Source organism: Gorilla gorilla, chromosome 5 (assembly GCF_029281585.2).
Source record: "Gorilla gorilla gorilla isolate KB3781 chromosome 5, NHGRI_mGorGor1-v2.1_pri, whole genome shotgun sequence".
In the NCBI taxonomy this organism is placed as follows: Eukaryota; Metazoa; Chordata; class Mammalia; order Primates; family Hominidae; genus Gorilla; species Gorilla gorilla.
In genome coordinates, this window is record NC_073229.2 from 77,678,200 (window position 1) to 77,693,762 (window position 15,563).

The following is a 15,563-nucleotide window of genomic DNA, read 5'->3' on the forward strand; positions in this document are numbered from 1 at the left end:
TTGCCTGTGTTCAACTCGCAGAGTTCAACATTCCTTTAGAGAGAGCAGATTTGAAACCCTCTTTTTGTGGAATTTCCAAGTGGACACTTCAAGCGCTTTGCGGCCAACGGTAGAAAAGGAAATATCTTCGTCTAAAAACTGGAGACAATCATTCACAGAAACCACTAAGTGATGTGTGCGTTCCACTAACAGAGTTTAACCTTTCTTTTCATAGAGCAGTTTGGAAACACTCTGTTTGTAAAGTCTGCAAGTGGATATTTGGACCTCTTTGAGGATTTCGTTGGAAACGGGATTTCTTCATCTAATGCTAGACAGAAGAATTCTCAGTAACTTCTTTGGGTTGCCTGTGCTCAACTCGCAGAGTTCAACGTTCCTTTAGAGAGAGCAGATTTGAAACCGTCTTTTTGTGGAATTTCAATGTGGACATTTCAAGCGCTTTGGGGCCAACGGTGGAAAAAGAAATATCTTCGTATAAAAACTAGAGAGAATCATTCCCAGCAACCACTTTGTGATGAGTGCGTTCCACTCACAGAGTTTAACCTTTCTTTTCATAGAACAGTTTGGAAACACTCTGTTTGTAAAGTCTGCAAGTGGATATTTGGACCTCTTTGAGGATTTCGTTGGAAACGGGATTTCTTCATCAAACGCTAGACAGACGAATTCTCAGTAACTTCTTTGGGTTGTGTGTGTTCAACTCGCAGAGTTGAACCCTCCTTTAGACAGAGCAGATTTGAAACCCTCTTTCTGTGGAATTTCCCAGTGGACATTTCAAGCGCTTTGCGGCCAACGGTAGAAAAGTAAATATCTTCGTATAAAAACTGGAGACAATCATTCTCAGAAACCACTTAGTGATGTGCGCTTTCCACTCACCGAGTTTAACCTTTCTTTTCATAGAGCAGTTTGGAAACACTCTTTTTCTAAAGACTGCATGCGGATATTTGGACCTCTTTGAGGATTTCGTTGGAAACGGGATTTCTTCATCTAATGCTAGACAGAAGAATTCTCAGTAACTTCTTTGGGTTGCCTGTGTCCAACTCACAGAGTTGAACGTTCCTTTAGACAGAGCAGATTTGAAACCCTCTTTCGGTGGAATTTGCATGTGGACATTTCAAGCGCTTTGTGGCCAACGGTATAAAAGGAAATATCTTCGTGTAAAAACTAGAGAGAATCATTCCCAGCAACCGCTTTGTGATGAGTGCATTCCACTCAGAGAGTTTAACCATTCTTTTCATAGAAGAGTTTGGAAACACTCTGTTTGTAAAGTCTGCAAGTGGATATTTGGACCTCTTTGACGATTTCGTTGGAAACGGGATTTCTTCATCTAATGCTAGACAGAAGAATTCTCAGTAACTTCCTTGGGTTGCCTGTGTTCAACTCGCAGAGTTCAACGTTCCTTTAGAGAGAGCAGATTTGAAACCCTCTTTTTGTGGAATTTCCAAGTGGACACTTCAAGCGCTTTGCGGCCAACGGTAGAAAAGGAAATATCTTCGTATAAAAACTGGAGACAATCATTCACAGAAACCACTAAGTGATGTGTGCGTTCCACTAACAGAGTTTAACCTTTCTTTTCATAGAGCAGTTTGGAAACACTCTGTTTGTAAAGTCTGCATGCGGATATTTGGACCTCTTTGAGGATTTCGTTGGAAACGGGATTTCTTCATCTAATGCTAGACAGAAGAATTCTCAGTAACTTCTTTGGGTTGCCTGTACTCAACTCGCAGAGTTCAATGTTCCTTTAGAGAGAGCAGATTTGAAACCGTCTTTTTGTGGAATTTCAATGTGGACGTTTCAAGCGCTTTGGGGCCAACGGTGGAAGAAGAAATATCTTCGTATAAAAACTAGAGAGAATCATTCCCAGCAACCACTTTGTGATGAGTGCGTTCCACTCACAGAGTTTAACCTTTCTTTTCATAGAACAGTTTGGAAACACTCTGTTTGTAAAGTCTGCAAGTGGATATTTGGACCTCTTTGAGGATTTCGTTGGAAACGGGATTTCTTCATCAAACGCTAGACAGACGAATTCTCAGTAACTTCTTTGGGTTGTGTGTGTTCAACTCGCAGAGTTGAACCCTCCTTTAGACAGAGCAGATTTGAAACCCTCTTTCTGTGGAATTTCCCAGTGGACATTTCAAGCGCTTTGCGGCCAACGGTAGAAAAGTAAATATCTTCGTATAAAAACTGGAGACAATCATTCTCAGAAACCACTTAGTGATGTGCGCTTTCCACTCACCGAGTTTAACCTTTCTTTTCATAGAGCAGTTTGGAAACACTCTTTTTCTAAAGTCTGCATGCGGATATTTGGACCTCTTTGAGGATTTCGTTGGAAACGGGATTTCTTCATCTAATGCTAGACAGAAGAATTCTCAGTAACTTCTTTGGGTTGCCTGTGTCCAACTCACAGAGTTGAACGTTCCTTTAGACAGAGCAGATTTGAAACCCTCCTTCGGTGGAATTTGCATGTGGACATTTCAACCGCTTTGTGGCCAACGGTATAAAAGGAAATATCTTCGTGTAAAAACTAGAGAGAATCATTCCCAGCAACCGCTTTGTGATGAGTGCATTCCACTCAGAGAGTTTAACCATTCTTTTCATAGAAGAGTTTGGAAACACTCTGTTTGTAAAGTCTGCAAGTGGATATTTGGACCTCTTTGACGATTTCGTTGGAAACGGGATTTCTTCATCTAATGCTAGACAGAAGAATTCTCAGTAACTTCCTTGGGTTGCCTGTGTTCAACTCGCAGAGTTCAACGTTCCTTTAGAGAGAGCAGATTTGAAACCCTCTTTTTGTGGAATTTCCAAGTGGACACTTCAAGCGCTTTGCGGCCAACGGTAGAAAAGGAAATATCTTCGTATAAAAACTGGAGACAATCATTCACAGAAACCACTAAGTGATGTGTGCGTTCCACTAACAGAGTTTAACCTTTCTTTTCATAGAGCAGTTTGGAAACACTCTGTTTGTAAAGTCTGCAAGTGGATATTTGGACCTCTTTGAGGATTTCGTTGGAAACGGGATTTCTTCATCTAATGCTAGACAGAAGAATTCTCAGTAACTTCTTTGGGTTGCCTGTGCTCAACTCGCAGAGTTCAACGTTCCTTTAGAGAGAGCAGATTTGAAACCGTCTTTTTGTGGAATTTCAATGTGGACATTTCAAGCGCTTTGGGGCCAACGGTGGAAAAAGAAATATCTTCGTATAAAAACTAGAGAGAATCATTCCCAGCAACCACTTTGTGATGAGTGCGTTCCACTCACAGAGTTTAACCTTTCTTTTCATAGAACAGTTTGGAAACACTCTGTTTGTAAAGTCTGCAAGTGGATATTTGGACCTCTTTGAGGATTTCGTTGGAAACGGGATTTCTTCATCAAACGCTAGACAGACGAATTCTCAGTAACTTCTTTGGGTTGTGTGTGTTCAACTCGCAGAGTTGAACCCTCCTTTAGACAGAGCAGATTAGAAACCCTCTTTCTGTGGAATTTCCCAGTGGACATTTCAAGCGCTTTGCGGCCAACGGTAGAAAAGTAAATATCTTCGTATAAAAACTGGAGACAATCATTCTCAGAAAGCACTTAGTGATGTGCGCTTTCCACTCACCGAGTTTAACCTTTCTTTTCATAGAGCAGTTTGGAAACACTCTTTTTCTAAAGTCTGCATGCGGATATTTGGACCTCTTTGAGGATTTCGTTGGAAACGGGATTTCTTCATCTAATGCTAGACAGAAGAATTCTCAGTAACTTCTTTGGGTTGCCTGTGTCCAACTCACAGAGTTGAACGTTCCTTTAGACAGAGCAGATTTGAAACCCTCTTTCGGTGGAATTTGCATGTGGACATTTCAAGCGCTTTGTGGCCAACGGTATAAAAGGAAATATCTTCGTGTAAAAACTAGAGAGAATCATTCCCAGCAACCGCTTTGTGATGAGTGCATTCCACTCAGAGAGTTTAACCATTCTTTTCATAGAAGAGTTTGGAAACACTCTGTTTGTAAAGTCTGCAAGTGGATATTTGGACCTCTTTGACGATTTCGTTGGAAACGGGATTCCTTCATCTAATGCTAGACAGAAGAATTCTCAGTAACTTCCTTGGGTTGCCTGTGTTCAACTCGCAGAGTTCAACGTTCCTTTAGAGAGAGCAGATTTGAAACCCTCTTTTTGTGGAATTTCCAAGTGGACACTTCAAGCGCTTTGCGGCCAACGGTAGAAAAGTAAATATCTTCGTATAAAAACTGGAGACAATCATTCTCAGAAACCACTTAGTGATGTGCGCTTTCCACTCACCGAGTTTAACCTTTCTTTTCATAGAGCAGTTTGGAAACACTCTTTTTCTAAAGTCTGCATGCGGATATTAGGACCTCTTTGAGGATTTCGTTGGAAACGGGATTTCTTCATCTAATGCTAGACAGAAGAATTCTCAGTAACTTCTTTGGGTTGCCTGTGCTCAACTCACAGAGTTGAACGTTCCTTTAGACAGAGCAGATTTGAAACCCTCTTTCGGTGGAATTTGCATGTGGACATTTCAAGCGCTTTGTGGCCAACGGTATAAAAGGAAATATCTTCGTGTAAAAACTAGAGAGAATCATTCCCAGCAACCGCTTTGTGATGAGTGCATTCCACTCAGAGAGTTTAACCATTCTTTTCATAGAAGAGTTTGGAAACACTCTGTTTGTAAAGTCTGCAAGTGGATATTTGGACCTCTTTGACGATTTCGTTGGAAACGGGATTTCTTCATCTAATGCTAGACAGAAGAATTCTCAGTAACTTCCTTGGGTTGCCTGTGTTCAACTCGCAGAGTTCAACGTTCCTTTAGAGAGAGCAGATTTGAAACCCTCTTTTTGTGGAATTTCCAAGTGGACACTTCAAGCGCTTTGCGGCCAACGGTAGAAAAGGAAATATCTTCGTATAAAAACTGGAGACAATCATTCACAGAAACCACTAAGTGATGTGTGCGTTCCACTAACAGAGTTTAACCTTTCTTTTCATAGAGCAGTTTGGAAACACTCTGTTTGTAAAGTCTGCATGCGGATATTTGGACCTCTTTGAGGATTTCGTTGGAAACGGGATTTCTTCATCTAATGCTAGACAGAAGAATTCTCAGTAACTTCTTTGGGTTGCCTGTGCTCAACTCGCAGAGTTCAACGTTCCTTTAGAGAGAGCAGATTTGAAACCCTCTTTTTGTGGAATTTCAATGTGGACGTTTCAAGCGCTTTGGGGCCAACGGTGGAAAAAGAAATATCTTCGTATAAAAACTAGAGAGAATCATTCCCAGCAACCACTTTGTGATGAGTGCGTTCCACTCACAGAGTTTAACCTTTCTTTTCATAGAACAGTTTGGAAACACTCTGTTTGTAAAGTCTGCAAGTGGATATTTGGACCTCTTTGAGGATTTCGTTGGAAACGGGATTTCTTCATCAAACGCTAGACAGACGAATTCTCAGTAACTTCTTTGGGTTGTGTGTGTTCAACTCGCAGAGTTGAACCCTCCTTTAGACAGAGCAGATTAGAAACCCTCTTTCTGTGGAATTTCCCAGTGGACATTTCAAGCGCTTTGCGGCCAACGGTGGAAAAGTAAATATCTTCGTATAAAAACTGGAGACAATCATTCTCAGAAAGCACTTAGTGATGTGCGCTTTCCACTCACCGAGTTTAACCTTTCTTTTCATAGAGCAGTTTGGAAACACTCTTTTTCTAAAGTCTGCATGCGGATATTTGGACCTCTTTGAGGATTTCGTTGGAAACGGGATTTCTTCATCTAATGCTAGACAGAAGAATTCTCAGTAACTTCTTTGGGTTGCCTGTGTCCAACTCACAGAGTTGAACGTTCCTTTAGACAGAGCAGATTTGAAACCCTCCTTCGGTGGAATTTGCATGTGGACATTTCAACCGCTTTGTGGCCAACGGTATAAAAGGAAATATCTTCGTGTAAAAACTAGAGAGAATCATTCCCAGCAACCGCTTTGTGATGAGTGCATTCCACTCAGAGAGTTTAACCATTCTTTTCATAGAAGAGTTTGGAAACACTCTGTTTGTAAAGTCTGCAAGTGGATATTTGGACCTCTTTGACGATTTCGTTGGAAACGGGATTTCTTCATCTAATGCTAGACAGAAGAATTCTCAGTAACTTCCTTGGGTTGCCTGTGTTCAACTCGCAGAGTTCAACGTTCCTTTAGAGAGAGCAGATTTGAAACCCTCTTTTTGTGGAATTTCCAAGTGGACACTTCAAGCGCTTTGCGGCCAACGGTAGAAAAGGAAATATCTTCGTATAAAAACTGGAGACAATCATTCACAGAAACCACTAAGTGATGTGTGCGTTCCACTAACAGAGTTTAACCTTTCTTTTCATAGAGCAGTTTGGAAACACTCTGTTTGTAAAGTCTGCAAGTGGATATTTGGACCTCTTTGAGGATTTCGTTGGAAACGGGATTTCTTCATCTAATGCTAGACAGAAGAATTCTCAGTAACTTCTTTGGGTTGCCTGTGCTCAACTCGCAGAGTTCAACGTTCCTTTAGAGAGAGCAGATTTGAAACCGTCTTTTTGTGGAATTTCAATGTGGACATTTCAAGCGCTTTGGGGCCAACGGTGGAAAAAGAAATATCTTCGTATAAAAACTAGAGAGAATCATTCCCAGCAACCACTTTGTGATGAGTGCGTTCCACTCACAGAGTTTAACCTTTCTTTTCATAGAACAGTTTGGAAACACTCTGTTTGTAAAGTCTGCAAGTGGATATTTGGACCTCTTTGAGGATTTCGTTGGAAACGGGATTTCTTCATCAAACGCTAGACAGACGAATTCTCAGTAACTTCTTTGGGTTGTGTGTGTTCAACTCGCAGAGTTGAACCCTCCTTTAGACAGAGCAGATTAGAAACCCTCTTTCTGTGGAATTTCCCAGTGGACATTTCAAGCGCTTTGCGGCCAACGGTAGAAAAGTAAATATCTTCGTATAAAAACTGGAGACAATCATTCTCAGAAAGCACTTAGTGATGTGCGCTTTCCACTCACCGAGTTTAACCTTTCTTTTCATAGAGCAGTTTGGAAACACTCTTTTTCTAAAGTCTGCATGCGGATATTTGGACCTCTTTGAGGATTTCGTTGGAAACGGGATTTCTTCATCTAATGCTAGACAGAAGAATTCTCAGTAACTTCTTTGGGTTGCCTGTGTCCAACTCACAGAGTTGAACGTTCCTTTAGACAGAGCAGATTTGAAACCCTCTTTCGGTGGAATTTGCATGTGGACATTTCAAGCGCTTTGTGGCCAACGGTATAAAAGGAAATATCTTCGTGTAAAAACTAGAGAGAATCATTCCCAGCAACCGCTTTGTGATGAGTGCATTCCACTCAGAGAGTTTAACCATTCTTTTCATAGAAGAGTTTGGAAACACTCTGTTTGTAAAGTCTGCAAGTGGATATTTGGACCTCTTTGACGATTTCGTTGGAAACGGGATTCCTTCATCTAATGCTAGACAGAAGAATTCTCAGTAACTTCCTTGGGTTGCCTGTGTTCAACTCGCAGAGTTCAACGTTCCTTTAGAGAGAGCAGATTTGAAACCCTCTTTTTGTGGAATTTCCAAGTGGACACTTCAAGCGCTTTGCGGCCAACGGTAGAAAAGGAAATATCTTCGTATAAAAACTGGAGACAATCATTCACAGAAACCACTAAGTGACGTGTGCGTTCCACTAACAGAGTTTAACCTTTCTTTTCATAGAGCAGTTTGGAAACGCTGTGTTTGTAAAGTCTGCAAGTGGATATTTGGACCTCTTTGAGGATTTCGTTGGAAACGGGATTTCTTCATCTAATGCTAGACAGAAGAATTCTCAGTAACTTCTTTGGGTTGCCTGTGCTCAACTCGCAGAGTTCAACGTTCCTTTAGAGAGAGCAGATTTGAAACCGTCTTTTTGTGGAATTTCAATGTGGACATTTCAAGCGCTTTGGGGCCAACGGTGGAAAAAGAAATATCTTCGTATAAAAACTAGAGAGAATCATTCCCAGCAACCACTTTGTGATGAGTGCGTTCCACTCACAGAGTTTAACCTTTCTTTTCATAGAACAGTTTGGAAACACTCTGTTTGTAAAGTCTGCAAGTGGATATTTGGACCTCTTTGAGGATTTCGTTGGAAACGGGATTTCTTCATCAAACGCTAGACAGACGAATTCTCAGTAACTTCTTTGGGTTGTGTGTGTTCAACTCGCAGAGTTGAACCCTCCTTTAGACAGAGCAGATTTGAAACCCTCTTTCTGTGGAATTTCCCAGTGGACATTTCAAGCGCTTTGCGGCCAACGGTAGAAAAGTAAATATCTTCGTATAAAAACTGGAGACAATCATTCTCAGAAACCACTTAGTGATGTGCGCTTTCCACTCACCGAGTTTAACCTTTCTTTTCATAGAGCAGTTTGGAAAAACTCTTTTTCTAAAGTCTGCATGCGGATATTTGGACCTCTTTGAGGATTTCATTGGAAACGGGATTTCTTCATCTAATGCTAGACAGAAGAATTCTCAGTAACTTCTTTGGGTTGCCTGTGTCCAACTCACAGAGTTGAACGTTCCTTTAGACAGAGCAGATTTGAAACCCTCTTTCGGTGGAATTTGCATGTGGACATTTCAAGCGCTTTGTGGCCAACGGTATAAAAGGAAATATCTTCGTGTAAAAACTAGAGAGAATCATTCCCAGCAACCGCTTTGTGATGAGTGCATTCCACTCAGAGAGTTTAACCATTCTTTTCATAGAAGAGTTTGGAAACACTCTGTTTGTAAAGTCTGCAAGTGGATATTTGGACCTCTTTGACGATTTCGTTGGAAACGGGATTTCTTCATCTAATGCTAGACAGAAGAATTCTCAGTAACTTCCTTGGGTTGCCTGTGTTCAACTCGCAGAGTTCAACGTTCCTTTAGAGAGAGCAGATTTGAAACCCTCTTTTTGTGGAATTTCCAAGTGGACACTTCAAGCGCTTTGCGGCCAACGGTAGAAAAGGAAATATCTTCGTATAAAAACTGGAGACAATCATTCACAGAAACCACTAAGTGATGTGTGCGTTCCACTAACAGAGTTTAACCTTTCTTTTCATAGAGCAGTTTGGAAACACTCTGTTTGTAAAGTCTGCAAGTGGATATTTGGACCTCTTTGAGGATTTCGTTGGAAACGGGATTTCTTCATCTAATGCTAGACAGAAGAATTCTCAGTAACTTCTTTGGGTTGCCTGTGCTCAACTCGCAGAGTTCAACGTTCCTTTAGAGAGAGCAGATTTGAAACCGTCTTTTTGTGGAATTTCAATGTGGACATTTCAAGCGCTTTGGGGCCAACGGTGGAAAAAGAAATATCTTCGTATAAAAACTAGAGAGAATCATTCCCAGCAACCACTTTGTGATGAGTGCGTTCCACTCACAGAGTTTAACCTTTCTTTTCATAGAACAGTTTGGAAACACTGTGTTTGTAAAGTCTGCAAGTGGATATTTGGACCTCTTTGAGGATTTCGTTGGAAACGGGATTTCTTCATCAAACGCTAGACAGACGAATTCTCAGTAACTTCTTTGGGTTGTGTGTGTTCAACTCGCAGAGTTGAACCCTCCTTTAGACAGAGCAGATTTGAAACCCTCTTTCTGTGGAATTTCCCAGTGGACATTTCAAGCGCTTTGCGGCCAACGGTAGAAAAGTAAATATCTTCGTATAAAAACTGGAGACAATCATTCTCAGAAACCACTTAGTGATGTGCGCTTTCCACTCACCGAGTTTAACCTTTCTTTTCATAGAGCAGTTTGGAAACACTCTTTTTCTAAAGTCTGCATGCGGATATTTGGACCTCTTTGAGGATTTCGTTGGAAACGGGATTTCTTCATCTAATGCTAGACAGAAGAATTCTCCGTAACTTCTTTGGGTTGCCTGTGTCCAACTCACAGAGTTGAACGTTCCTTTAGACAGAGCAGATTTGAAACCCTCCTTCGGTGGAATTTGCATGTGGACATTTCAAGCGCTTTGTGGCCAACGGTATAAAAGGAAATATCTTCGTGTAAAAACTAGAGAGAATCATTCCCAGCAACCGCTTTGTGATGAGTGCATTCCACTCAGAGAGTTTAACCATTCTTTTCATAGAAGAGTTTGGAAACACTCTGTTTGTAAAGTCTGCAAGTGGATATTTGGACCTCTTTGACGATTTCGTTGGAAACGGGATTTCTTCATCTAATGCTAGACAGAAGAATTCTCAGTAACTTCCTTGGGTTGCCTGTGTTCAACTCGCAGAGTTCAACGTTCCTTTAGAGAGAGCAGATTTGAAACCCTCTTTTTGTGGAATTTCCAAGTGGACACTTCAAGCGCTTTGCGGCCAACGGTAGAAAAGGAAATATCTTCGTATAAAAACTGGAGACAATCATTCACAGAAACCACTAAGTGATGTGTGCGTTCCACTAACAGAGTTTAACCTTTCTTTTCATAGAGCAGTTTGGAAACACTCTGTTTGTAAAGTCTGCAAGTGGATATTTGGACCTCTTTGAGGATTTCGTTGGAAACGGGATTTCTTCATCTAATGCTAGACAGAAGAATTCTCAGTAACTTCTTTGGGTTGCCTGTGCTCAACTCGCAGAGTTCAACGTTCCTTTAGAGAGAGCAGATTTGAAACCGTCTTTTTGTGGAATTTCAATGTGGACATTTCAAGCGCTTTGGGGCCAACGGTGGAAAAAGAAATATCTTCGTATAAAAACTAGAGAGAATCATTCCCAGCAACCACTTTGTGATGAGTGCGTTCCACTCACAGAGTTTAACCTTTCTTTTCATAGAACAGTTTGGAAACACTCTGTTTGTAAAGTCTGCAAGTGGATATTTGGACGTCTTTGAGGATTTCGTTGGAAACGGGATTTCTTCATCAAACGCTAGACAGACGAATTCTCAGTAACTTCTTTGGGTTGTGTGTGTTCAACTCGCAGAGTTGAACCCTCCTTTAGACAGAGCAGATTTGAAACCCTCTTTCTGTGGAATTTCCCAGTGGACATTTCAAGCGCATTGCGGCCAACGGTAGAAAAGTAAATATCTTCGTATAAAAACTGGAGACAATCATTCTCAGAAAGCACTTAGTGATGTGCGCTTTCCACTCACCGAGTTTAACCTTTCTTTTCATAGAGCAGTTTGGAAACACTCTTTTTCTAAAGTCTGCATGCGGATATTTGGACCTCTTTGAGGATTTCGTTGGAAACGGGATTTCTTCATCTAATGCTAGACAGAAGAATTCTCAGTAACTTCTTTGGGTTGCCTGTGTCCAACTCACAGAGTTGAACGTTCCTTTAGACAGAGCAGATTTGAAACCCTCTTTCGGTGGAATTTGCATGTGGACATTTCAAGCGCTTTGTGGCCAACGGTATAAAAGGAAATATCTTCGTGTAAAAACTAGAGAGAATCATTCCCAGCAACCGCTTTGTGATGAGTGCATTCCACTCAGAGAGTTTAACCATTCTTTTCATAGAAGAGTTTGGAAACACTCTGTTTGTAAAGTCTGCAAGTGGATATTTGGACCTATTTGACGATTTCGTTGGAAACGGGATTTCTTCATCTAATGCTAGACAGAAGAATTCTCAGTAACTTCCTTGGGTTGCCTGTGTTCAACTCGCAGAGTTCAACGTTCCTTTAGAGAGAGCAGATTTGAAACCCTCTTTTTGTGGAATTTCCAAGTGGACACTTCAAGCGCTTTGCGGCCAACGGTAGAAAAGGAAATATCTTCGTATAAAAACTGGAGACAATCATTCTCAGAAACCACTTAGTGATGTGCGCTTTCCACTCACCGAGTTTAACCTTTCTTTTCATAGAGCAGTTTGGAAACACTCTTTTTCTAAAGTCTGCATGCGGATATTTGGACCTCTTTGAGGATTTCGTTGGAAACGGGATTTCTTCATCTAATGCTAGACAGAAGAATTCTCCGTAACTTCTTTGGGTTGCCTGTGTCCAACTCACAGAGTTGAACGTTCCTTTAGACAGAGCAGATTTGAAACCCTCCTTCGGTGGAATTTGCATGTGGACATTTCAAGCGCTTTGTGGCCAACGGTATAAAAGGAAATATCTTCGTGTAAAAACTAGAGAGAATCATTCCCAGCAACCGCTTTGTGATGAGTGCATTCCACTCAGAGAGTTTAACCATTCTTTTCATAGAAGAGTTTGGAAACACTCTGTTTGTAAAGTCTGCAAGTGGATATTTGGACCTCTTTGACGATTTCGTTGGAAACGGGATTTCTTCATCTAATGCTAGACAGAAGAATTCTCAGTAACTTCCTTGGGTTGCCTGTGTTCAACTCGCAGAGTTCAACGTTCCTTTAGAGAGAGCAGATTTGAAACCCTCTTTTTGTGGAATTTCCAAGTGGACACTTCAAGCGCTTTGCGGCCAACGGTAGAAAAGGAAATATCTTCGTCTAAAAACTGGAGACAATCATTCACAGAAACCACTAAGTGATGTGTGCGTTCCACTAACAGAGTTTAACCTTTCTTTTCATAGAGCAGTTTGGAAACACTCTGTTTGTAAAGTCTGCAAGTGGATATTTGGACCTCTTTGAGGATTTCGTTGGAAACGGGATTTCTTCATCTAATGCTAGACAGAAGAATTCTCAGTAACTTCTTTGGGTTGCCTGTGCTCAACTCGCAGAGTTCAACGTTCCTTTAGAGAGAGCAGATTTGAAACCGTCTTTTTGTGGAATTTCAATGTGGACATTTCAAGCGCTTTGGGGCCAACGGTGGAAAAAGAAATATCTTCGTATAAAAACTAGAGAGAATCATTCCCAGCAACCACTTTGTGATGAGTGCGTTCCACTCACAGAGTTTAACCTTTCTTTTCATAGAACAGTTTGGAAACACTCTGTTTGTAAAGTCTGCAAGTGGATATTTGGACGTCTTTGAGGATTTCGTTGGAAACGGGATTTCTTCATCAAACGCTAGACAGACGAATTCTCAGTAACTTCTTTGGGTTGTGTGTGTTCAACTCGCAGAGTTGAACCCTCCTTTAGACAGAGCAGATTTGAAACCCTCTTTCTGTGGAATTTCCCAGTGGACATTTCAAGCGCATTGCGGCCAACGGTAGAAAAGTAAATATCTTCGTATAAAAACTGGAGACAATCATTCTCAGAAAGCACTTAGTGATGTGCGCTTTCCACTCACCGAGTTTAACCTTTCTTTTCATAGAGCAGTTTGGAAACACTCTTTTTCTAAAGTCTGCATGCGGATATTTGGACCTCTTTGAGGATTTCGTTGGAAACGGGATTTCTTCATCTAATGCTAGACAGAAGAATTCTCAGTAACTTCTTTGGGTTGCCTGTGTCCAACTCACAGAGTTGAACGTTCCTTTAGACAGAGCAGATTTGAAACCCTCTTTCGGTGGAATTTGCATGTGGACATTTCAAGCGCTTTGTGGCCAACGGTATAAAAGGAAATATCTTCGTGTAAAAACTAGAGAGAATCATTCCCAGCAACCGCTTTGTGATGAGTGCATTCCACTCAGAGAGTTTAACCATTCTTTTCATAGAAGAGTTTGGAAACACTCTGTTTGTAAAGTCTGCAAGTGGATATTTGGACCTATTTGACGATTTCGTTGGAAACGGGATTTCTTCATCTAATGCTAGACAGAAGAATTCTCAGTAACTTCCTTGGGTTGCCTGTGTTCAACTCGCAGAGTTCAACGTTCCTTTAGAGAGAGCAGATTTGAAACCGTCTTTTTGTGGAATTTCCAAGTGGACACTTCAAGCGCTTTGCGGCCAACGGTAGAAAAGGAAATATCTTCGTATAAAAACTGGAGACAATCATTCTCAGAAACCACTTAGTGATGTGCGCTTTCCACTCACCGAGTTTAACCTTTCTTTTCATAGAGCAGTTTGGAAACACTCTTTTTCTAAAGTCTGCATGCGGATATTTGGACCTCTTTGAGGATTTCGTTGGAAACGGGATTTCTTCATCTAATGCTAGACAGAAGAATTCTCCGTAACTTCTTTGGGTTGCCTGTGTCCAACTCACAGAGTTGAACGTTCCTTTAGACAGAGCAGATTTGAAACCCTCCTTCGGTGGAATTTGCATGTGGACATTTCAAGCGCTTTGTGGCCAACGGTATAAAAGGAAATATCTTCGTGTAAAAACTAGAGAGAATCATTCCCAGCAACCGCTTTGTGATGAGTGCATTCCACTCAGAGAGTTTAACCATTCTTTTCATAGAAGAGTTTGGAAACACTCTGTTTGTAAAGTCTGCAAGTGGATATTTGGACCTCTTTGACGATTTCGTTGGAAACGGGATTTCTTCATCTAATGCTAGACAGAAGAATTCTCAGTAACTTCCTTGGGTTGCCTGTGTTCAACTCGCAGAGTTCAACGTTCCTTTAGAGAGAGCAGATTTGAAACCCTCTTTTTGTGGAATTTCCAAGTGGACACTTCAAGCGCTTTGCGGCCAACGGTAGAAAAGGAAATATCTTCGTATAAAAACTGGAGACAATCATTCACAGAAACCACTAAGTGATGTGTGCGTTCCACTAACAGAGTTTAACCTTTCTTTTCATAGAGCAGTTTGGAAACACTCTGTTTGTAAAGTCTGCAAGTGGATATTTGGACCTCTTTGAGGATTTCGTTGGAAACGGGATTTCTTCATCTAATGCTAGACAGAAGAATTCTCAGTAACTTCTTTGGGTTGCCTGTGCTCAACTCGCAGAGTTCAACGTTCCTTTAGAGAGAGCAGATTTGAAACCGTCTTTTTGTGGAATTTCAATGTGGACATTTCAAGCGCTTTGGGGCCAACGGTGGAAAAAGAAATATCTTCGTATAAAAACTAGAGAGAATCATTCCCAGCAACCACTTTCTGATGAGTGCGTTCCACTCACAGAGTTTAACCTTTCTTTTCATAGAACAGTTTGGAAACACTCTGTTTGTAAAGTCTGCAAGTGGATATTTGGACGTCTTTGAGGATTTCGTTGGAAACGGGATTTCTTCATCAAACGCTAGACAGACGAATTCTCAGTAACTTCTTTGGGTTGTGTGTGTTCAACTCGCAGAGTTGAACCCTCCTTTAGACAGAGCAGATTTGAAACCCTCTTTTTGTGGAATTTCCAAGTGGACACTTCAAGCGCTTTGCGGCCAACGGTAGAAAAGGAAATATCTTCGTCTAAAAACTGGAGACAATCATTCACAGAAACCACTAAGTGATGTGTGCGTTCCACTAACAGAGTTTAACCTTTCTTTTCATAGAGCAGTTTGGAAACACTCTGTTTGTAAAGTCTGCAAGTGGATATTTGGACCTCTTTGAGGATTTCGTTGGAAACGGGATTTCTTCATCTAATGCTAGACAGAAGAATTCTCAGTAACTTCTTTGGGTTGCCTGTGCTCAACTCGCAGAGTTCAACGTTCCTTTAGAGAGAGCAGATTTGAAACCGTCTTTTTGTGGAATTTCAATGTGGACATTTCAAGCGCTTTGGGGCCAACGGTGGAAAAAGAAATATCTTCGTATAAAAACTAGAGAGAATCATTCCCAGCAACCACTTTGTGATGAGTGCGTTCCACTCACAGAGTTTAACCTTTCTTTTCATAGAACAGTTTGGAAACACTCTGTTTGTAAAGTCTGCAAGTGGATATTTGGA